The following is a 25,607-nucleotide window of genomic DNA, read 5'->3' as shown; positions in this document are numbered from 1 at the left end:
TTAAAAGACAAAATAGATTAAAACAGTTAATAAAATAAAATGTCACATTTAACTCATAATCATTTCATTTTTTCACTCGCAACCATCAAATCAATTATAAAAAAAAGTCAACCAACTTCTCAAACCCAATTATTTTAGCCAGGTTAAAATAGTAAAAAACTCAAATAATCAACTAAAATAGTCAACTTCCCGAATAAGGCAATTATAACATGCTATTTATTTTATATTTGTCACAAAATGCTAAATGAAAATTCCAATTTTGGGGGCTAGCTATTTGGTCCAACAATATCGATCACCAAAATCTACCCACTCTTGGTAGTTGTTAGCCAGCTGCTTGGTCTCCTTTGCCTATTTACATTATTATTCACACCTATTTTGTCCTCTATCAAGATAGTTACTTAGGCATCAAAGAAAATAATTAAAAAGGTCTTTGAATTGTATTGAGGTAAAACAATTGCTTGCTAGCTAGGATGTGAATATCCCTGTTGTTGTTAATCAATGTGGTTTAATTGGTGGTTGGTTGTAGAATAATTTTTTAAAAAAAAATTAACTAAAGACGAAAAAAATACCAAAAAAAAGCCAACTCTAAACACCTAAATTCAGGTTATTACAAGATTAATCATAGCTCTTTACTGTGATTATTTGCTTAGGAATTGGAATGCCAAATGACCTTGCATCTTGTTTTTATGGTCAACAAAGAGAATTATATTTTTGAATTTATAATTTTTTTTTTCAAAACGATAAAATTTTATAAAAATGATAAGTATTTTTAATTTTTTTTTACAAAATTAATTTATAATTTTTTAAAACAAATTTCTAAAATAAATTTCTCAAAACCAAACTGAAACACATACACCATTTTGGAAGTATGCACAATAACAAAAAAAAGTCTCCATTGTTTTATAAATAGCAAAATTTATTTTTATTATTTTGTAGTTTAAGGTCAGAACACTTTACGCCTTTATTGGTTAAATATAGATAAAAACTTTCTTATAATTTTGAATTAAACTGAAATGGTTATTTTTTCTATCTAAATTAACGAAAGGTGTAGAACATTTACCCATTTTGAGAATGTGAACAGATACCTGAATGAAGTTGAAGTTGAAGTTGAAGTTGAGTCCTTAGAGAAGAGTTAGCAGAAGCACCATTGCTGCGATTGGCATTGTTTCGAAGCTTCCAAGAATGGGTTTTGAGCATGTAGAGAGAGGTTCGATTGGAGGGGTCGCCAGAGCTGAAGAACGTCGCCGGAGAAGAAGCTGTGAAAGCTGGGTCGAAGATGGCTGGCGGTGGCTGATAGGCGAATGGGTTTTGAGCAATGTCGAAGATTTAGGGATTTCGATCCAAATGATTCAAAGATTTAGAGATTTCTATCGAAATGATCGAGCGCCAAAAATTGGGGAGAGCAGGGCACTTTTGTTATTACTTTTTTGTGACGGTAAATTTTAAACCGTCGCAAATGGTAAATAAATATTGCTAAAACCGGCGCCATTTTGATAATGGTTTTTTGCGACGGACATTGCTGTCGCAAATTGCCCACTATTTGTGACAACAACCTTCTGCCGTCTCAAAAAATTTATTTTTTGTGACGATGAAAAATGCCGTCGCTAATACTCCTGTATTATGACATTCCCGGTATAGTTTTATTGCCAACAGTACAACTGCCGTCGCTAAAGATCTTTATTCGCGACGAGTTAATCTGCCGTCGCAAAAGGTCATTTTTTGTGACGAGGAACGCGCCATCGCAAAAGGTTCCGTGTTTTTTACCTCCTTTTCTTGTAGTGTATCTTTCACCACAAAAATCATAACTTTTCTAAGAGTGCACATGGTAAGGAGAAACTGTTTATATGTTGTTGGTTTGGTCCTCTCTAACAGTAATAGGGATGAGGAAGGGTTGAAAACTCTCCAGTAAAAAGAAGAGACTGTTTATATGTTTTGCTGCCACAATTGACGTTTGATAGAAAAAACAGTAAATGCCGTTTGTGTCAAAGTGAGTAGAAGTAATAGCAAGGCAGCTAGAATTGAAATGAATGCCCAAGGGCTATTCAAATAGTTTCGATTTAAGTTTGCTATTCACTGATTCGTGCGTTTGTTGCAATGTGTGTTTACCTTGTTGAACACATTAGCGTATCGAAAATGTTCACCTAGCCCTGTGACACCGTCACTAATCTTGTAAATATCCTGGCACCACTTCATCATCACCTTGCCAATTATCAATGATTCCACGACGACAAAGTATTTTGACATCTTTTGGAGTCTCAATAAGGCAATCCAAAAATTTCACATAATCAGTGACAGCTGAATTAAATATCAGGACAATATTGCTCGTACGCAATGAGGTTTCTAAAGAATGACTCAGTCCTGTCCTCAGTGGTTAAAGTTGGAATCTGAATTACCCCACTTTTGAACTTGATATTAAATAACTTACCTCCCACCTTCACTAGTTTGACTCTGGCTTCTTGCAGCTTTATGGTATTAGGAATGAAATGCCAATTCCCTTTTTTATTTAAGCCATCTTCATTAGGATCTAAATGGAGCCAGTTATTGTGTTATCAACCCAAGCAAATGCTTTTTGCGTGAAATACCCATAACAAGGTTTGAATGACCTCGATCTGGTAAAAGATCGCTGAAAAAACATAAGGCAAGATGAATGAACTTGTTATGTTTGTTTGGAACCTCGATCAAATCAAATAACTTGCAGAGTATAGAGAAGGGCAGTTAGTCTTCAAATAACATTAAATCGTGTTGTAAGCTATTAATGATCCAGTCCATTTTAAAAATAAGATCATTCCCATCTCTAAGGCATGGAGTCTCAAAGCTCTGCATCAATTCAATGATAAAGCAACCGTCCAATATCAACATTTCAATCATTTCATCTGGACTAAGGCTTATTGGTTCATCATAACATCTACGTGCTTCTTGTTCTAGCGATCTAATAGCGGCTATATATTGTAGACGCGCCCGAACGTCCTGGAAAAATCCCGTTTTGTTCATTGGGCTCACTACAGTTCGGACTCAATGTCACGGTTCTTAATCTGATTTTGCAAAGTGCAATGCGAGATTGATAAATCACCAAAGAGTCCAAATCCGGCAAATCGTTTTGAAAATCTAATTTTTAGAAAGAAGTGCTAAACATGGACTGCTTTGCCAGATACAGAGTCGCCACCTAAATATTTTATTTTTGGGAAATTTAGGAAACCCTGACTCGTGCCTAAGGCCACGTGTCCGTCATCACCAAAGTTGCCTCGGCTCGGGAACTTGGGTACGAGAGGGGAAGGTCATGCAATGAGCACCCCCGCTCGCCCGATCAAAGATCGGCCTTTACTAACATGATATCTTGTTTTTGAAAACACATGTGCTCTTATTTCGGTCATTAACCTAGAATTACTATGTGATGCGCATAACATACAAGTATAGACTGGATCGCTTAAGTTGGAACAAAACATCTCATGTTTGTTTTTGAAAGCGGTTTGCTACTTGCAAGTAGGCTAAAATACGGATTTTGCCACCCTCAAATGGGCTTAGAAAACATGGTGATTTGCCACTCTCAAGTGGGCTTAAAACTCGCAATCAATGAATTGTTCCAATTCAAATAATCCAACCTTCACCCACAGGCATCCAAGAAGTTATATCACATAAGCACATAGCCTCATAGCAAGCATGCTATCATGGCAACACTCACACTCATGCATGGATGCTAAAGCATAAATACTTACCGAGTACTCCGAGCCAAAACAGAAACTAGTTAGTAATCAATGCATGATCCTAGTTCATGTTAAGATGGCTAATGCAACACATGCAAGAATGCAACTAAGATAGGCTCGGCTATTCTAAAATGGCATGTGAAATACAACAGTTGATACATGTATTCAACTTGGTATTGAAATACAATGCAGTTAGTATGATGCGCCGAGCCCGGTGCATGCAAGACAGATGAATGAATGTAAACATGCGAAGCATAAGGATGCTAATTGAAACATGCCCTAAAACTAACCATCGTAAGCTGGTAAATAAAAGGGAGAAAGAAATGGGGGTTGGAAGACATGCATCACACACACGCACACTTATTACAACAGTTGTGCCCTCTCCACGGAGGGTCCGAATGAATAATACAGAACCAACTAGCTAATCTAAGCTAATCTAATTAAACTAGTTATTATACAACAGAATGAATAACAAGCTACAGCTAATTATTACACAACTCTAACTAATTAACAAATTAACTAAGTTAGCAATTGAATAAGCATGTAAACTATATGAAATAGACTGCCTCAACTCTGCCTTGGATGATGAAGGATGCGTGCCCGGTCACCTTGTGCGAAAATCCATCGCGATGCCCCGATTTGCCTCTATTTGCAACTGGTCTCAGAACACTGCAAAAAGCTCCAGAAGGTTGAAACTCCATCATAGGAATCTGTAGGAGGGCTGCCGACTAGTTGTTGGCATTGGAGACCACCTGCCGACCACTTTCTGTGCTGAAAACCAGAAAAAGTGGTCGGCTAGCCACTTTATCTGGTCGGCCGGCCAGTTTCTACTACCAGACTTCAGTTTCCTGTGACAGAGAGCAAGAAAGGGGCATGGCAAAGTATTTGCAACACATGTATGCACAACCACCCTCCCTCTCATTACATAAGCTTAAGAGGGTGTGGATCTCGACCCTCGGGCCAAATCACACATCTCGATGCATGATGGCCAAGGAGCCAAATTGCACAACTCAATATGAAATGAATGCACACGCGAACACATAAAGCCTAAAACTCCATCATGTATAGTCAAGAGTGTTGGTGACCGAGAATTGAGGCACGTTTCGTCACTTCGAGTATGAAACGTCCCTCGTTTCCCGTGTTTAGACTAACTCCTATTCCAAACACAATGCAATAAATAACATGGCATGGCATACACAATGCGGCTCAAGCATGTAAACATTCAATGCAATGAAACAAGCATATGAATACGATGCAAGGGACAAGCATGAAAACATGTAACTAACATACTAGCATACACAATGCTATGAATTACATGGTGTAGACGCGCCTCGGGGGGCCCATGCTACTACAGTTCAGACTCAAATGCCACGGTTCTTAATCTGATCCCACAATGTGCGATATGAGATTGATAAATCACCAAAGAGTCCAAATCCGGCAAATTGTTTTGGAAAACTGATTTTTTAGAAAGAAGTGCCAAACATGGACTGCTTTGCCAGATACAGAGTCGACACCTATATATTTTATTTTGGAAAAATTTAGGAAACCCTGACTCGTTGCCTAAGGCCACGTGTCCGTCATTACCAAAGTTGTCTCTGCTCGGGAACTTGGGTACGATTGGGGAAGGTCATCTATGAGCACCCCCGCTCGCCCGATCAAAGATCGGCCACTACTAAACATGATATCTTGTTTTTGAAAATATATGCATTCTTATACCGGTTATTATCTAGAATAACTATGTGATGTGCACAATACACAAGTACAGACTAGATCGCCTAAGTTGGAACAAAACATCTCATGTTTGTTTGAAAATGGTTTAAAATTTGCTACTCGCAAGTAGGCTAAAACACGGATTTCAATGAATTGTCCCGATTCAAACAATCCAACCTTCACCCACAGACATTCAGGTAGTTATATCATATAAGCACTTAGCCTCATGGCAAGCATGCTGTCATGTTAACACTCACATACACGCAAGATGGTAAAGCATAAACACTCACAGTGTACTCCGAGCCAAAACAAAGAACATGTTAGTAATCAAATGTATGATCCAAGTCCATGTTAAGATGGCTAATGCAAAACATGCAAAATGCAACTAGAAATAGGCTCGACTATTCTAAGATGTTATGTGAATGCTACATTTGATACATGTATTCAAATTGGAATTTGAAATACAATGCAGTTAGTATGATGCGCCGAGCTCGGTGCATGTAATACAGATAAATGATGCAAACATGCATAGCATAATGTATGCTAATGGAAATATGCCCTAAATCTAACCATCGTAAGCGGTTAAATAAAAGGGAGAAAGAAGTGGGGTTGGAAGACATGCATCACACACACGCACGCTTATTACATAATTGCGCCCTCTCGACGGAGGGACCGAAAGAATAATACAAAATAACTAATTAACTAACTAATTAATTATTACAAAACACTTAACTAATTAACAAAATTAATTAAGCTACAAAAACAGTAAAGTGGCCTCGAGAAGAGGGATGCATGCATGCTCAGACGGCTTTGCTCGGAAATCCATCGCCATGCTCATGCTACCTTTGTTTACACTGCTCTGCACCTCTGAAAACTGCACAAGTCTCAAGGATGCTCCTAAACCACTCCCTGAGCACTGTGGGAGGTCATCGACCAAGACATGAGGCCATCGGCCAAGGGAAATTTGTCATCGACCATGAATGAAGCTCTCGGCCAACAATGCATAGCCGACCGGCACTGAAGATGGCCGGCCGGTCATCTCTTCCTGCAGAATGCTTTTTGCTGCAGTAGAGGACAAACAGAGCATGACAATGCATTTTCAAAGCAATGTATGCACAACCACCCTTCCTATCATGTCATGAACTCAAGGAAGTATGGCTCTCGACCCTCGGGCCATCAATCACGCATTTCAATGCATGATGGCCAAAGGAGCCGAATGTGTAATTAATATCAAATGAAATGCACACCAAAACACATAAGGGACCTAAACCTCTATCATGTTTGATCAAGAGGTAAGGCATGCACACACAATGCAATGCAGCAAGCATGCAAAATGCCATGCAATACAACATGATTGACTTATCAAAACTAATGGCATGCCAACTCAATGCGATGCAACCTAAGCATGCAAGCAAGGCTAATGCAACATGAGTATGCCAACAACAATTTCATGCAATGCAACTAGCATACAACAACATGCAAAGACAAGCATATTAGACCAATGTAATGCATGCATGATTAACTTAACAAAGCAACACAAGCATGCAAATATGAGGTCATATAACAAGCATGCAACAACATGCAATGCAATATGCATGCAACAACATGCAAACCACATACTCAATGGACTTAAACTAAAAATGGACTGGCCTCAGCCATGCCCAAATCAGTGGCCAAGATGCAATGAAAATGAGGATAAATGCACATACAAGCATGCATGCCAATTGGCCTAAAAACTAAGGCATAAAAGGCAACTTTCAAGAACACTTAAAAGAAGACAAACATAGGCATTAGATCAACATGTTAAGCTCTGAAAACATGTAAGGGATGATGCCAAAACAAATAAACCATGCAAGTAAGGCGTGCAATGAAGCCCAAAACTTGAGACTAACCAAGGGGTTCAAACCATGACCACATGAGGCAAGCCTCAAAGGGCCAAGGGGACCTAAAACAGTCCCAAGGCAGGTCTAAACAAGACCAAAAGCAAGCTCGAAGCTAGCCAACACAAGCTAGAACACAATGCCAAAAACAAGACGCATGCAAGGCCACAAAAGAGGCGTTACATAACACCTACCAAAAACCAAACATGGCATGATTTAAGCAACCAAAATCAGAGTTATGGCATGTTAGAACAAAACCAAAAACACATTGAAATGAGGTCAACATAGGCTAGAAAGACATGCTCAAACATGAAGCATACAAGACTAGTTTGCAAAATTTACGCTACAAGTGTATAGACCATGCATGGAATGACCAAGATAGGAAAAAACAGTGGTATATCACAGCAAAATAACCACAAATACCAGCTAAGACATGGCCAACATGAACTTAACGATGGTGTTCACATATGAGGCAAATACGACAAGTATTGAAGACAACAAGGAGAGGGGATGGCCCTCTCCTTCTTAGGACCTCAAAACACCATCTCCACCACTGAAATCCCCCTGGATTTCAGTGGTGAGAAGGCCAATACAAGGTGGTCCCAGAGCTCACAAAAAAGGCACAAAAATGAGGCCAAACAAGGCCTAAGAGGGGGTAAACAACCCCAAACACAAAAGTAATCTTAAACAAAGATCAAAAGAATGTAAAAATAGAACTTTTATTAGTTGGACACTAAGCTTAAAACAGTATGCAAGTATTGCTAAAAGCTTAAGCAAAAATGGGGAATAAAAGAGTAGTTTCTCACCCTTGAAGAACACTTCAAGAACACCAACTCCAGCACCTCCTTTTGATCAAAACCAACTCAAAAACTTTGAAATTAACTCCTTAGCCTCAGTAACTAAAGGAAAGTGTAACACTAGGTGCCTTAGTGTAAAAATATGAACAAAACACCCTTTAGAACACTATTACACACACAATTATATATAGAGAGAGTGATATATATATTCTATATCAGTTGGCTGAACCTCTGGAAAGGGAGGGGAGGCTCTCCTCTTATAGGAAATCCAATTCCAAGCTTCCAAGGGAAGCTAAGTGTAGGGATGAAATCCCTCCATACACATTTATGGAGGGCAGAGTCTGTGCTCACCAGCTGGCACAGCTGGCATGCACAATACCTGAAAACGGCAAATAAAATACCTCGGCCATAAAATGTGGCTGATCGACCAAAACAATGGTCGGCTGACCAAATACAGTGTCGATCGACCAATACATTTGGCCGGTGGCAAGAAAACAAGGTCGGTGGCCTCAAGCCATGGCCGGTGGGTTGAGGGGATGGCTAACAGGCCACTTCCTACCCTCAGAAGCCAAAACACAAGTGTTTGCTCCACAACGAAGCACAAAACAAACAAGTTGAGAGATCTTGAGGCAAGGCGCGCAACCGAGACTTCCGAGAACTCAAAATGAACACAAACATGGATGATCATCTAGTATTCAAACAATGACGTCCAAGTCTTGAGGACGATCAAAAATGGGATGTCTACAGTTACCCCTCTTTGACAGAACTCGAAAGTCACAAAGTGACGGGAGTGAATGTCAAAGCCCAGAGACGACCCATTTTTGACAAGGCCGAAGACTCAGACAAGCATTCAAGATAACAAAGATATGCGCCCGTAGGCAGGGGCAAGATGCAAATGACTTGTAAGATGCCGAGCATAACTTATGATCATGCAAAGAGAGCTGTGATGAAGTAATTATGTAAAATAAATGTAAAATTTTAAGCGAATGCTATACAAGCAAATAAACACGAACCAAACTACATCTCATGCAGAAAGGATGTAAGAAAATTATACAATTCTCACTGCGTCTCCACGCGGAGAAGACTAAGAGCGACCGTTGGGGACATCTGAGGTCTCAAACAAGATCCCGATGCATTGCACGCGAAAGGAAAGAAAGTGGTACAAGAATTAGAACATGTTCCAAATGCTTTAAAAAAAAAAGGGAAACATAGGGACATATCCTGGTTTTTCAGAATGGTATAAGCAATGGAACACGTTCCCAACGCTCTTAACGAAAGAGGGAGAAAGATAGGGACATATCCCGGTGTTTCGGAAAGGTATAAGCATTGGAACGTGTTCCAAATACTCTAAACGAAAGAAGGGGAAACATAAGGGCATATCCCAGTGTTTCGGAAAGGTATAAGCATTGGAACATGTTCCAAATACTCTAAACGAAAGAAGGAGAAACATAGGGACGTATCCCGGTGTTTCGGAAAGGAGGAGAAACATAGGGACGTATCCCCGTGTTTCGGAAAGAGAGAGAAACATAGGGACGTATCCCGGTGTTTCGGAAAGAAGGAGAAATATAGGGACGTATCCTGGTTTTTCGGAAAGAAGGAGAAACATAGGGACGTATCCCGGTGTTTCAGAAAGAAGAAGAAACATAGGGACGTATCCCGGTGTTTCGAAAAGAGAGAGAAACATAAGGACGTATTCCGGTGTTTCGGAAAGAAGGAGAAACATAGGGATGTATCCCGGTGTTTCGGAAAGAGAGAGAAACATAGGGACGTATCCCGGTGTTTCGGAAAGAGAGAGAAACATAGGGACGTATCCTAGTGTTTCGAAAAGAAGGAGAAACATAGGGACGTATCCCGGTGTTTCAGAAAGAGAGAGAAACATAGGGACGTACCCCGGTGTTTCGGAAAGAAGGAGAAACATAGGGACGTATCCCAGTGTTTCGGAAAGAGAGAGAAACATAGGGACGTATCCCGGTGTTTCGGAAAGAAGAAGAAATATAGGGACGTATCCCGGTGTTTTGGAAAGAGAGAGAAACATAAGGACGTATCCCAGTGTTTCGGAAAGAATGAGAAACATAGGGACATATCTCGGTGTTTCGGAAAGAGAGAGAAACATAGGGACGTATCCCGGTGTTTCGGAAAGAAGGAGAAACATAGGGACGTATCCCGGTGTTTCGGAAAGAGAGAGAAACGTAGGGACGTATCCCGGTGTTTCGGAAAGAATGAGAAACATAGGGACGTATCCCGGTGTTTCGGAAAGAGGGAGAAACATAGGACGTATCCCGTTGTTTCGGAAAGAAGGAGAAACATAGGGACGTATCCCGGTGTTTCCAAATAAGTGCGTGCATAACAATGCAAGTTGAAAGTGTGTGGCACCGCAAGTGAAGAGGTGTGCATGACAATGCAACCTAAGATGAATTCCAAACACGCTGAAATCGTGTGAGGAAAGGAACACTCTAACCACACTAAAATCGTGAGAAGAGGACTGAAAACAACCGTCCAGGTGCGCGCACAACGCAAACCTGAGATAAAACATGCCCAGGGCCGCGTTTCACGCGTCCTCAGATAGCCTCAGAGGACAACGATTCTAAACGCTGCATAGAGTGAAAGGATAAATGATTAGAAGACAACACAAGAATGCAAATATATGCAATAAGTGCAATGATACGATACATGTTAGAACATGTTACAAGCAATGTAGAGTATGATGTTTAGGGAATGCAATAAATAAACAAAGTGGTGTTTTTAGAATGCACCTCATGGAGTGAGTGGCGGTAAACCGCTCTACTCTGACGGGGATCTCCCCTTGTGTTCTTCCAACTCTTACCTTCAACTCACAGTACAAAGGTGCTGAAACACTGACAAAGGGTAACTTCTGCATGTAGAAACCACAAATGCCATTTTCTTTCCTGACCAGATTCACAAATTTTCCTAGGAACTCACTGCAAACACAGCCAAGATGCCTCTGGCGAGGAATGCTACTCAGGGAGAGCATTTCTGATTGCCATTCTGGCTTTGAAGCAGGCTTGATCTTGCGCTTGAGGTAGAGGCACACTCATACTTCGGTGCATTGACAAGACCTGAAAAGGTACCTCCGGAATACAATCTTGGAATTTTCTAAAGTTGAAACAAACTCAGATGCTTCAATTTTCCCTCTTTTCTTTTGCTTTGCAGCCCGGAACCTACATAGCTTCAGATAGGTCCTAGTTTTACTATTCTTATATGACTTGGGTTGAACCCTGTAATTTTATGAAAGAATGAAATCTGTTTTGCACAAATGTAGAGAACGGCACGGCACTCTGAGCACAAAACGATTCATTCTGAAATTGAAGTTGAGAAATGAGTTCCAAACCTGGTATTGAGCCTACAACTGACCACAGTCAAAATGACTCAACAACGAAAAACAAAAGGTAAACAACCTAAACACATCGAGAAACACTCGAAATGACTCAAAGCAAGAATCGAGACAAAGAAAACAAAAGACACGACACTCAGACGTGCACAGGGAGCCTGTTTCTCTGAGTATTGTTTCACACCCTTTCTCATTTGTGATTCTCACATCACTCGGCCCTCAGGCTCTATTTTTTTCTGAAAAAGCCCTTTTCTCACTTTTTCTCTCAGCGCACATCTCTCTATTCTTCAATCTCTCATTTTTTAATCCCTCCCCCTGGTGGTTGATGGATAAACAAGAAGTTGCGGGCTCTTGCCCCTAGCATTCTGCTAGATTCTTTTTCTTCTGCTCACAACAGTGAACTTCTCCCACAGAGGGGTTGCGCTACAACTGGGTGTGTAGCCAATCTGCAGCTGACATCGGTTGACGATGCTCTGCTAGGGAGTTTGGACGTAATCAGATGTGCCTAGACAAGGGAGTGGAATATCTTGGTCCATTCCTGTTCGTGCTTCGCACTTGGTTTGATACGTCGTTGCTCGGAAGATGAGATAGCTTTCGGAATTTTGCTGTTAGCTTCAATTGTGCCCTTTTCTGGCAGGTAGAGTGCCCTTTCTGGCAAGTAGAGTGCCCTTTCTGGCAAGTGTGGTGACAATGGGGAAAAGACAGAACACCTGACTCAACTGTGCCCCTAGTTCATCATTTTGACCATTTTTTGTTTTGGTTTTCTACTAAAACAATTTTGATCAATATAAGAGTTAGATTAACATGCTTGTTCAATTTTCTGATTTAAAATCATGCAAGTTAGGCTATGAGCACTGCGAAATTTTCCTTTTTTAGGTCCAAGAAATGGTCCAGTTTTAGAAAAAATGGAACAATTTTTGAGAGAATTAGTCAACCTCAGTAAAAAAAATTCTCAAAAACTATTTTTGCAAATGGTCACTGCTCAACGAGCACGGAATCTACTCTCAAGATGCACAACCTCAGATCTAAAACAATGGAAAATTGCCCCTTGTTAGACCGCAGCACATTGAATGCCAACGGAAAGTTGCCTCTTGTTTGAACAGCACCGCAGCACTGCACGACAACGGAAAGTTGCCCCTAGTCTGAATAGCGCCGCAGCACATGGCAACGAGTCCTCACAGTGACAATTACTGCCGGATTCTCAGATACAGAGAAGACAAAGATGATCAGAACCATTACATGGACACAATCAATTTGGAAATGTTTATGGCTGGACTTCAGAATGAAGTTGCCTACGTATCCCAAACATGAGAATCAAGCCTTACATAGTTCGGGGTTTAAGGTACACTCAGGTATTAACCTCTCCTTTTGCGCTCTAACTTTTGCCAAGGTCGCCCTTCCGGGTTTTCAACCATGTGAGCTTTGTTTTTTTTCTTTTTTTTTCATTTCTTTTCTTTTTTTCTTTTTTTTTTCATTTTCTTCATTTTTCTTCTTTTCTTTTATTTCAATCTTTGCATTTTTTTCTTTTTCTTTTTTTTTCTTCTTCTTTTTCTTTTTTCTTGCTCTAACTTTTGCCTGGGTCGCCCTTCCGGGTTTTCGGCCCAGCGAGCCTCTCAAGGGTAAAAGTGTAGCTTTGTCCATGTCAAATGGTTTTGAGATCTCGAAACCATTTGAATCCAGGAGAGTGGTTATTGTTCCCTGATGATGTAGGAGTCCATCCAATGGGGGCTGAATTTGCCCTTAGTGTTGTGGATAGGAACTCAGTTGTCCTTCAACAAAGCTTTCTTCCTTTCTCCCTTCTGGGATTTGGTATTCTTGCCGATCTTCGTTAGCTTGAGCAATGTCCCAATTTTTGACTCTTCGAGCACATCTGACATTTTTTTTTTTGCCCCTAGTTCGAGGGGTGCTTCTGATCCAGCTTTGCAAGCTTTCTTTTGATCATATTTGGCCTTCTTTATCTGACTTTTCTTGCCCCTAGTTCACGGGCTGCTTCAAATTTGGCCACACAGGCCTCACATCGTGGTTAACCGTTGAACATTCTGAATCTAAGTTCAAGGTCTGAAAGTAAGGGGGTCGAGTCTCAAGGCTGAGAGCGATCCTAAGTTGCACAATCTTAAGAGCGATTCCACACAGGTCTTCGCAGGACGGCGCAAAATATTTTTTTGAAATCATTTAAGAAAGCAACTAATCGCTCATGCTGAAGACAATGTAGAACCAATTTGGATCAAGCCAGGATCCTTCTCAATACTCACATTAACAAACATGATCTCATTCATTAAGGGCTTAGCATGCCTCTCTTTCTCAATTGATCAAATTTTTGCAAATCCCGAGGAATTCCTTCCTCTTCGTTTTCGTCACAATGTTCGAAAAGTTTTGAAAAACTTAGGTCAATGTAATGATTTCGAGGCACGGAAAAGTAAGTGAAAAGCACTGTCGTTCCATTCAAACTTTTGGCACAACTGGCGCAAGGCAGAAGTAAACACAAGAGTGAAAATTACTGTTGTTTCATTCAGATCTATTGGCACAACTGGCTCCAAGGCAGAAATAGACTCAAAAGAAAGCAAAAGACAAACACAAAACAAAATAGTGATGTCCAAAGTAACACCCCCGAAATCACCCGGCTCTTAACAAAACATGACTGACTCGATACAACAAGACAGATCCGACTGACTCAGTATGAAAAGACTGACTCAATACAAAACAACAAGACTGACCCAATACCCAAGTCAGAAAGCACAAAAGCTAGCATTCGCAAAGTGCTCAAAATAGTGCGTGCCATACGCTACATCTGGAGTAAATTGAGTGCCGCCCGCAGGTGGTTGATCCCCCAATCACATCACATTATCCCCCAAGTTCACTGATCCAGTGCCGATAGACTTTGCAAGACTGGTGCGGCGATGACCTTGTCGTCAATCAAATTTTGTATCTCGTGGCGAAAGCCGACGCAGCTATCAGTGTCATGACCGGTTTGTTGATGGAAAGCACAATACTTAGCCGGGTCATGCTTTGGAGGGAGAGGATCGGGTAGAGGCCGTTGTTCTAACGGTTTCAGATGTCCTTTCCTGAGTAGGACCCCTAGAGCTTTAGACAAGGGCATATAAAGTGGGGTGAAAACCCTCTTACCTCGAGGTAGATAGTCCGAGGTTCGGGGGTTTGGATTGGATGTACCAACAAAGGGGGTGGCTATTTTTGAAGTGATGGTGGCCATTCCAACTTCAGAAGATCTTGCAGCTGCGTCACCACTGGTGGTCGCATTCGAACTGCGTGTATAACCCTTCTTGGGTGACTCTCTTTCATGGTCAATCCGACCTTGTTTCATGGCATCCTCGATCTGCACCCTGATCTCATGTTGGTCCATGAAGGTGGGAAGGGGTAAGACGATCATTTTTTGCATCAGCCTGGGTTGGAGGTTGCGCACAACCATCCTTATCTGGTCTTTGTCGGAAGGCCTTATAGTCACCATCGAGGCCTTTGCTCTCCATCTCGTCACAAACTCGGAAAAACCCTCATTTGGCTCTTGGCGAGTGACTTCAAGATCACGAGTTGTGACCTCAATCTGTGTGTTGTAGGAGTATTGAGCAGTGAAGGCCTCAGCCATCTCTTCCTAGTTCTGTTTCACAGAGTTCTCCAATTTTGCATACCAGATTACGGCTATCCCAAACATGGTTTGACCGAATAGTGACAACTTTTGGGCTGTGGTCAAGCCCATTGGCCTCAGTATATTAGAAAACAGGTGGAGGTGCACCATTGGGTCTCTAGAGCCATCAAAGCGGTCGATATGTGGCATCTTGAACCGGTCCGGCAAAGTCACAACCGAGTCGGTGTATCCATCCTTTATGTCCGGAATGGATTTCACGCCTTGAGCCTTCTTGAACAGCTTTTCAAGCTTGCTCACTTTTAGCGCCGTTGGATCCACTTCGAACTCAAAGGGTGAATCCACTAGGTTAGTGGGCGCTTTGGACATCTGTGGTAGGATCGGGGGCGGAGCTGGCCCTGTTGGAACGTTTGTATTTTCGTGGACGTTTGCTGTCTCCCCGAGTATTGGAACTCTAGGTGGGGGAGAAGGTCGGTGCGAAGCAGATGCTCCGGTTTGCTGTTGTAGCCTGGCTATTAACTCTGCCTGTTGGGTCACTACTTTTGCTTGACGTGCAGCCACTTCTGCCTGGCGGGCAGCATCCTACTGCATGGCTTGCATAGTTTCCTGGAGCTGACGCATCATCTCTTCCATGTCTGCCATAAGGTGCTGATCTAACTGAACAACCGGTATATCTCCCTGAGGTAAAAGCAGATATCTCAACCCAACTGCGCACAAGTGAGATGGATAATGACTGCTGATCTGAGGACTGTTGAACTGGCGATCTGTGCCTGGCTGGCCTTTCTTTGCCTTACCACTGGCGAGGGAAACACTGGTTGCCCTTGAATTGAATCTCTGACCTGACAAAGTCTATCAACACAAGTCCGGTATACTGGGGGGATATTGGAGCCTTCTGAAGCTACAGTTCCAAGACCACCTAGCAAAAGAGAAAATAGGCAGCATCTCAGCCCGATTTCACTAGAACAGATATAACCATAGCTGAATAACTATACTCTTTACTGAATTTTGCCCAAAATTCTGCCTATAAACTGATACCCTCGGGTAAAACTTGATTCCCCAAATACTGATGCCCGCAGGCCTGATACCCAGACTTGCAAACTGATACATACAACCCTGTAGAGACATACTCTGACAGCAAATATCATGTAAGTAAGAGCCAAAGCACCCCTACGTTGGGGTAGGATTTCCCTGTCCTATTTTGTCAGGAGCTAGGGTTTCACTACGCACACAGCGGTTTCAAATAACCTACAATCGGGTAAGCAACCTGTCCTAGCTTGGAATGGTCACTACGGATTCCGAATATGCACTAGGTCGAATGGTCAAAAAGGGTGCCCTGGTAAAACCGGAGTTTGTGTTCCCGTCGTGGCAGAGCCCGTAACCGGTCAGCCTTATGGCACGTTTCTCAAAGCATGCCTCTGGCAAACTGTTCAGGAATAGCATACGGCAAACACGGTGTCGTAGGCGCACTAATACACATGCAATGCAAAGAAACACATAAGTGTAATCAAAACAAGATATCATGAATTCGAGTCAAGTTCTCTAAATCCCCAGCAGAGTTGCCAGAAACTGTAGACACGCCCCGGGGGGCCCATGCTACTACAGTTCGGACTCAAATGCCACAATTCTTAATCTGATCCTACAATGTGCGATGTGAGATTGATAAATCACCAAAGAGTCCAAATCCGGCAAATTGTTTTGGAAAACTGATTTTTTAGAAAGAAATGCCAAACATGGACTGCTTTGCCAGATACAGAGTCACCACCTAAATATTTTATTTTGGAAAAATTCAGGAAACCCTGACTCGTTGCCTAAGGCCACGTATCCGTCATCACCAAAGTTGCCTCGGCTCGGGAACTTGAATACGATTGGGGAAGGTCATCTATGAGCACTAGGGATGGCAATTTGAAACCGGCCCGACGGGGATCCCCGATCCCGACCTCGATTTAAGCAGTTTTTTCCCGAAAAATACCCCCGGCGGGGAGAAGACGGTATCCAAAAATTAATCCCCGATTTGTTTCAGGCCGGGGACGGTGATCAGTGTTTAAGCCCTGGCCCGGCCCGATCCCCGGCCCCGGCCCCATCCCCGAATTTCCCTGAAGTGAAATTACTTTTATACCCCTTATATATATAAACAAAACCAAACCGTATATTTAATAAACCAAATCTGTATTCAACTCTGATATATCTCTCACACTCACTCTCTATCTCTAACTCTGATATATATCTCTCTCACTCTCATCTCTCACTCTCTCGTTTCAACTCTCTCTCTCGCGTTGTTCTCTCTGGCCCCGACCCCCCTCTCTCTCACCGACGGCGACATCACCACCACCGCTAGCCCCGACCCCCCCTCTCTCTCACCGACGGCGACATCACCACCACCGCTGGTCTCTCTCATCGACGGCGACATCACCACCACCGCTATCTCTCTGTTAGATTTGTCTGTGTGTGTATGTGTGATCTGATATGTGATTATTATTTAGATCTGTAATTTTTTTTGTAAATTTATATCTGTCTCTCGTTGTTCTCTCGTTGTTCATTTAGATCTGTGATTATTATTTAGATCTGTAATTTTTTTTGTAAATTCAGATCTGTAAATTTAGATCTCTCTCTCGTTGTTCTCTCTGTACATTTAGATCTGTAATTTGTTTTTTTAAATTTAAATCTATAAATTTAAATTTAGATCTGATTTGTTGTTCTAGTGTTGAAGCTCGGGGAGTTTTCAGGGGCGGGGGTGGGGGCGGTAGTGGGTTCCCCGTCGGGGACGGGGACGGGGACGGGGGGAAGTTCTGCCATCGGGGATCGGGGACGGGGAGGGTGATCCCCGGCCCCGTCCCGCCCCGTTGCCGTTCCTAATGAGCACCTCCGCTCGCCCGATCAAAGATCGGCCACTACTAAACATGATATCTTGTTTTTGAAAACATATGCGTTCTTATACCGGTTATTAGCTAGAATTACTATGTGATGCGCACAATACACAAGTACAGACTAGATCGCCTAAGTTAGAACAAAACATCTCATATTTGTTTGAAAATGGTTTAAAATTTGCTACTCCCAAGTAGGCTAAAACACGGATTTCAATGAATTGTCCCGATTCAAGCAATCCAACCTTCACCCACAGGCATTCAGGCAGTTATATCATATAAGCACTTAGCCTCATGGCAAGCATGCTGTCATGTTAACACTCACATACATGCAAGATGCCAAAGCATAAACACTCATAGTGTACTCCGAGCCGAAACAAAGAACATGTTAGTAATCAAATGTATGATCCAAGTCCATGTTAAGATGGCTAATGCAACACATGCAAAATGCAACTAGAAATAGGCTCGGCTATTCTAAGATGTCATGTGAATGCTACATTTGATACATGTATTCAAATTGGAATTTGAAATACAATGCAGTTAGTATGATGCGCCGAGCTCGGTGCATGCAATACAGATGAATGATGCAAACATGCATAGCATAATGTATGCTAATGGAAATATGCCCTAAATCTAACCATCGTAAGCGGTTAAATAAAAGGGAGAAAGAAGTGGGGTTGGAAGACATGCATCACACACATGCACGCTTATTACATAATTGCGCCCTCTCAACGGAGGGACCGAAAGAATAATACAAATTAACTAATTAACTTACTAATTAATTATTACAAAACACTTAACTAATTAACCAAATTAATTAAGCTACAAAAGCAGTAAAGAGGTCTCGAGAAGAGGGATGCATGCATGCTCGGACGGCTTTGCTCGGAAATCCATCGCCATGCTCATGCTGCCTTTGTTTACACTGCTCTGCACCTCTGAAAACTGCACAAGTCTCAAGGATGCTCCTAAACCACTCCCTGAGCACTGTGGGAGGTCATCGACCAAGACATGAGGCCATCGGCCAAGGGAAATTTGTCATCGACCATGAATGAAGCTCTCGGCCAACAATGCATAGCCGACCGGCACTGAAGATGGCCGACCGGTCATCTCTTCCTGCAGAATGCTATTTGCTGCAGCAGAGGACAAACAGAGCATGACAATGCATTTTCAAAGCAATGTATGCACAACCACCCTTCCTATCATGTCATGAACTCAAGGAAGTATGGCTCTCGACCCTCGGGCCATCAATCACGCATTTCAATGCATGATGGCCAAAGGAGCCGAATGTGTAATTAATATCAAATGAAATGCACACCAAAACACATAAGGGACCTAAACCTCTATCATGTTTGATCAAGAGGTAAGGCATGCACACACCATGCAATGCAGCAAGCATGCAAAATGCCATGCAATACAACATGATTGACTTATCAAAACTAATGGCATGCCAACTCAATGCGATGCAACCTAAGCATGCAAGCAAGGCTAATGCAACATGAGTATGCCAACAACAATTTCATGCAATGCAACTAGCATACAACAACATGCAAAGACAAGCATATTAGACCAATGTAATGCATGCATGATTAACTTAACAAAGCAACACAAGCATGCAAATATGAGGTCATATAACAAGCATGCAACAACATGCAAACCACATACTCAATGGACTTAAACTAAAAATGGACTGGCCTCAGCCATGCCCAAATCAGTGGCCAAGATGCAATGAAAATGAGGATAAATGCACATACAAGCATGCATGCCAATTGGCCTAAAGACTAAGGCATAAAAGGCAACTTTCAAGAACACTTAAAAGAAGACAAACATAGGCATTAGATCAACATGTTAAGCTCTGAAAACATGTAAGGGATGATGCCAAAACAAATAAACCATGCAAGTAAGGCGTGCAATGAAGCCCAAAACTTGAGACTAGCCAAGGGGTTCAAACCATGACCACATGAGGCAAGCCTCAAAGGGCTAAGGTGACCTAAAACAGTCCCAAGGCAGGTCTAAACAAGACCAAAAGCAAGCTCGAAGCTAGCCAACACAAACTAGAACACAATGCCAAAAACAAGAGGCATTCAAGGCCATAAAAGAGGCGTTACATGACACCTATCAAAAACCAAACATGGCATGATTTAAGCAACCAAATCAGAGTTATGCCATGTTAGAACAAGACCAAAAACACATTGAAATGAGGTCAACATAGGCTAGAAAGACATGGTCAAACATGAAGCATACAAGACTAGTTTGCAAAATTTACACTACAAGTGTATAGACCATGAATGGAATGACCAAGATAGGAAAAAACTGTGGTATATCACAGCAAAATAACCACAAATACCAGCTAAGACATGGCCAACATGAACTTAACGAAGGTGCTCACATATGAGGCAAATATGACAAGTATTGAAGACAACAAGGAGAGGGGATGGCCCTCTCCTTCTTAGGACCTCAAAACACCATCCCCACCACTGAAATCCCCTTGGATTTCAGTGGTGAGAAGTCCAATACAAGGTGGTCCCAGAGCTCACAAAAAAGGCACAAAAATGAGGCCAAACAAGGCCTAAGAGGGGGTAAACAACCCCAAACACAAAAGTGATCTTAAACAAAGATCAAAAGCATGTAAAAATAGAACTTTTATTAGTCAGACACTAAGCTTAAAACAGTATGCAAGTATTGCTAAAAGCTTAAGTAAAAATGGAAAATAAAAGAGTAGTTTCTCACCCTTGAAGAACACTTCAAGAACACCAACTCCAGCACCTCCTTTTGATCAAAACCAACTCAAAAACGTTGAAATTAACTCCTTAGCACCTTAGTAACTAAAGGAAAGTGTAACACTAGGTGCCTTAGTGAAAAAATATGAACAAAACACCCTTTAGAACACTATTACACACACAACTATATAGAGAGAGAGTGATATATATATTCTATATCAGTTGGCTGAACCTCTGGAAAGGGAGGGGAGACTCTCCTCTTATAGGAAATCCAATTCCAAGCTTCCAAGAGAAGCTAAGTGTAGGGATGAAATCCCTCTATACACATGTATGGAGGGCAGAGTCTGTGCTCACCAGCTGTCACAGCTGGCATGCACAATGCCTGAAAAAGGCAAATAAAATGCCTCGGCCAGAAAATGTGGCTGATCGACCAAAACAATAGTCGGCTGACCAAATACATTGTCGATCGACCAATACATTTGGCCGGTGGCAAGAAAACAAGGCCGGTGGCCTCAGGCCATGGCCGGTGGGTTGAGGGGATGGCTAGCAGGCCACTTCCTACCCCCAGAAGCCAAAACACAAGTGTTTGGTCCACAACCAAGCACAAAACAAACAAGTTGAGAGATCTTGAGGCAAGGTGCGCAAACGAGACTTCTGAGAACTCAAAATGAACACAAACATGGATGATCATCAAGTGTTCAAACGATGACGTCCAAGTCTTGAGGACGGTCAAAAATGGGGTGTCTACACATGGCATACACAATGCTCATGACAACTAGTATACACAATGCACATGGTAACTAGCATACGCTAGGCAATGGACATGGCATGCACAAATGCAATAATCAATCATGCAACAACATGGTATTCTCAATGCTATGAACCACATGGCCTACTCAATGCACAATGGACTTAAACCAAAATGGATAGGCCTCAGCCATGTCCAAATCAGTGGCCATTAGGATGAAATTAAGGCACATAAAGCACATACAAGCATGCACAATGCAATGGCCCATCAAAGAGGCCTAAGAGCACAACTCTCAAGAGTGCTCAAAGAGTGATAAAAGTGCAAGTGTGACAACACTAAGGGCACTGAAATGAGGTAAGAAATGGTGCCAAACCACTCAGACAAAGCAAGCATGGCATGCTAGGGTCCTTAAAGTATGAAGCTATCAAAGAGGACTACAAAAGAGGCATGCAATACAAGGCACAAATGCATGAACCAAGCGTGGACAGAGCTCAAGTAGGTCAAAATAAGGACCAAAACATGCTGAGATAAGGGCTCGAAGGCCTAGGCATGCAAGCATACAAGCTAGGCTACAAGTAAGGAAACAATGCGCAACACTCAAAGACACTTAAAGAGTGAATGAAGTGAGAACATGGCAAGTCTATATGCTCTAAAATGCCATGTTAGATGATGCCAAATCATGTACACAACACAAATGAAGCATGCTATGATGCTCAAAGCTTGAAGCAAGCAAGAGCATTTGTACTATAGCTATACAAAACATGAAGCATATGGTTAAGGCAACATAAAAAAGTCCTAGAACATGTTAAAATGAGTCTAAAACATGCATGGAAGTAGGCCAAAATATGCTAGCATGAGGGGCATAAGGCATGATGCATACAAGGCAAATAAGGTGGATTATACTACACCTATTAGGACCAAGCATGGTATGACTTAAGCAATAAAAATCAGAGTTATATCATGGCATAATAACCCTAAAAATACATTAAATGATGGCTCGCAAGCAAGGGCATGAAGACATACGCAATGTTTCATGTTAAAGCATAAAGGGGCAAACCCTCCAACGCATTGAATGGATGATAAATGCAAGTGCATGAGCATGAAACATGGACTGAAATCACATAATAAATGATTCCAAATCATTCAAATAGTCCAAGTAAAGCATGCTAGTGGACTTGACACACAAAGCTAACAAGCTAGATTGAACCATGGCTATACAAAGCAAGTCATGCATGGTCCAAAAAACACAAATCAGAGCTAAAGCATGTTAAAACATGGACAAAAGCTTTATGAAGTTAAGCCAAAATCATGCTAAAATGACATGTTAAAGCATGATACACACTAGGCTATTTCATGGAATTGCACTACAAGTGCATGGAGCATGCAAGGGGCCATCAAACCAACTTTAGACAGAGTCATGACATGCTAAATAATGACCAAAAACATGCTGAAATGGAGCCCATACATGCTAGAAAGACATGCTATATTGATGAGCCACAAATGGGAATACACTACACATACAAAAAACAAACACAAGGTGGCCAAACCAGCCATAGACAGAGCTAAGCCAGGCCCTAAAAGTCATGAAAAAGTGCCTGAACCAAGCCTTAAAAGTATGAAGATGCATGCTCCTTTGATAGGCCAAAAATGCAAGCAAACAAAATAAGAAGAGAGGGGATCACCCCCCCTCTGATTTGAGGCCTCAAAACCACATGCCTACCACTAAAAATCCACTGGATTTCAGTGGCTAGAAGGCCAATCAAGGACTAGCTCAAAGGCCCTAAACCATGACACAAAACAAGACTAAACAAGGCATGCAAGAGGGTAGAAGGCCCTCAACACCAAAAGGGCCTTAAACAAACATGCTAAGGACTGAAAAATAGAGCTTTTTGTAGTTCAATGTTAAGCCAAGAGAAGCATGCAAATATGGCTAAGAGAGTAATCAAAACAAAGCTTAAAAGGGAGAAAAGAGGTTACCCTTAAAACACTGCAATACCAGCAAATTTCTTAGTCAAGAACCAGCTTTTTAACCTCCAAAATGTCCTCCAAAAGCCTCAATTTAATGATGGGGGTGTATGGTTAAGAGTTGTAGTGCAAAAGTGAAGAACAACACACTCTTTAGGCACCAAATATAGATATATAGAGGGAGATATATACTTATGCCTTAGGGAAATTTCAGAACCTCTCCCATGGAGAGGGAGAGCCTCTCTTATAGAAAAACAAAGGTTCAAGCTTCTTGGAGAAGCTAAAACTTGGATGCTCGTGTATGGAGGATACAGTCTGTGCCCTTCAGCTGGCATCCACACAGTCTGCTAAAACATGGAGAGAGCTACCGACCACTTAAAGTGGTCGGCCTGCTACTTGCAGTGGTCGGCCGACCACTTCAAGTGGTCTCCCAGAAAAAAAGTGGTCGGCAGGGGGAATTGGTGGCCTCCACACTGAAAGCAAGCCAATGGTGGGGTGGGAGACCAGAAAAGGTGGCCCAAAGACCAAGAAAACCAGTGTCCCGACCAGAAAATCGCCTGGCGGGAAGGAAAGTGGTCTCCAAGGGAAAAACTGGTCTCCCACCCTCGTACCACCTTCCAAACAAGGAAAACAAGGTTTGTACCAAAAACAAACCAACACGGATGCAAAACGAGAGTCAGGAGGCAAAGCGCACAGCCGGGAGCCTCGAAAACTAGCTGTTTAGCACCAAAAGTGGTATACGACCACAAAAGTGGTCTCCCGAATCACAGTGTCCTTCTCGATAGAGGAAACAAGGTGTGGTTCAAAAACCGCGCCAAACGGAGAACATTAAGCGGTCTCGAGACAAGGCGCACGGCCAAAGGCTCCAAAAATCAGAAACTAGTCTCCAAACGGGAAAAGCAGTCTACAACCACGAAAAGTGGTCTACGACCACAAAGAGATGGTCTACAAGACCTCTCCCTCCCTCTGGGAAGAGAAACAGAGTTCGGTCCTCAGACCGAGCTGAAGCACAAAAGAGTTCAGAGGCTCGAAGGCAAGGCTCTCAGCTAAAACTCTGAAACCTCTAAACGAGCACAACATGCACCATCACGGAGTGCTCAATCGATGACGTCTGAGTCTTAAGGTCGGTCAAAAATTGGGTGTCTACACATATCTTTGTAGATCAGTCTCATTTTTTCGTTTAAGAAGTAATTGCAAATATTGCAACTTGTGCTCCTCCATCATCTGCAGGCGATCTTTACCAGGGTGATAAGGACCTATTGCAACAATGTCTGTGTCATAGGCCTTCTCGTTTACTCCCCGAAGTTCTTCATGTATTCTAAATATACAACGCTCTGATGGTGAAGAAGAGAGATGAGAAAGCCTCTAACAAATACTAACAGAAACACAATCTGGTCCACCATTGGATTGCATCATGAGAGGAGAGAGAGGTTAACATCTCATATAATATGAAACTATTTCAAAATTCTAGCTCCTTGGTTGCATGTTTACTTTAACGCTGTGTTTGGTTAGGAGATTTGAGAAGAGATTTAAAAAGGAAAAAAGAAAAGGTAGGTAAAACGTAAATAAAATATATCTATATTTCACCTAATTTCACACCCCTTTTCCCTCTCCCTTTCCAAATCTTTTTCCAAATCCCTCAACCAAACACAGTATAAAGAAAACACATCGAGTGCAGTATCTTGTTCCAAACAAATACTAACGCTGTGTTTGGTTGGGAGATTTGGGAAGGAATTTAGAAAAGGGATGTAAAATTAGGTAAAATGTAAGTATATTTTATTCATATTTCACCTACATTTTCCCTCTCCATTTTCAAATCCCTTCCCAAATTCCCTAATTAAACACAGTATGAGGGTGCGTTTGGTTTGTGTTTTGAAACATGTTTTTGGAAGAAAATTTCCAAAAACATGTTTGGTTACAAATTTTCTTAAAAAAAAATTGCAAAATTACTTCTCTCTCTATTACACATCAATTAATCATTTTTTCTTTCTCCTGTTTCTTTCTCAATCACTTTTTCTCTCTCACACACATCTACTCAATTACAATAAAATATCAAATCATCCCAAACTCTCAAACTACAAAACTATCTTCAAAATATACAATCAAACAAACAAACAAAAATTTCTAAACTCTCTCCCAATTTTATTTTTTATTTTTTAAATTTATCTCAAAACACTAACCAAACACCATGACTACAAAATAAGGGTGAAGGAGGAAATCATCTCATTTTTCGCCTATATATGTTTTATCTCAAAATTTACATCAAATTATGACTCTATTTGGT

The 25,607-nt window shown here is 41.7% G+C and overlaps 1 pseudogene; it reads right to left on the bottom strand.

Annotated features, from left to right (window-relative positions):
* Window positions 1-1,923: 1,923 nt before the first annotated feature.
* On the bottom strand, window positions 1,924-24,736 carry LOC145793726 (UPF0481 protein At3g47200-like; annotated as a pseudogene).
* Window positions 24,737-25,607: the final 871 nt, after the last annotated feature.

Source organism: Camellia sinensis, chromosome 6 (genome assembly GCF_055761805.1).
Source record: "Camellia sinensis isolate YWXY chromosome 6, ASM5576180v1, whole genome shotgun sequence".
Lineage (NCBI taxonomy): Eukaryota > Viridiplantae > Streptophyta > Magnoliopsida > Ericales > Theaceae > Camellia > Camellia sinensis.
Note: the sequence above shows the minus strand (reverse complement) of the source record. Positions and strands in the feature narration are given on the sequence as shown.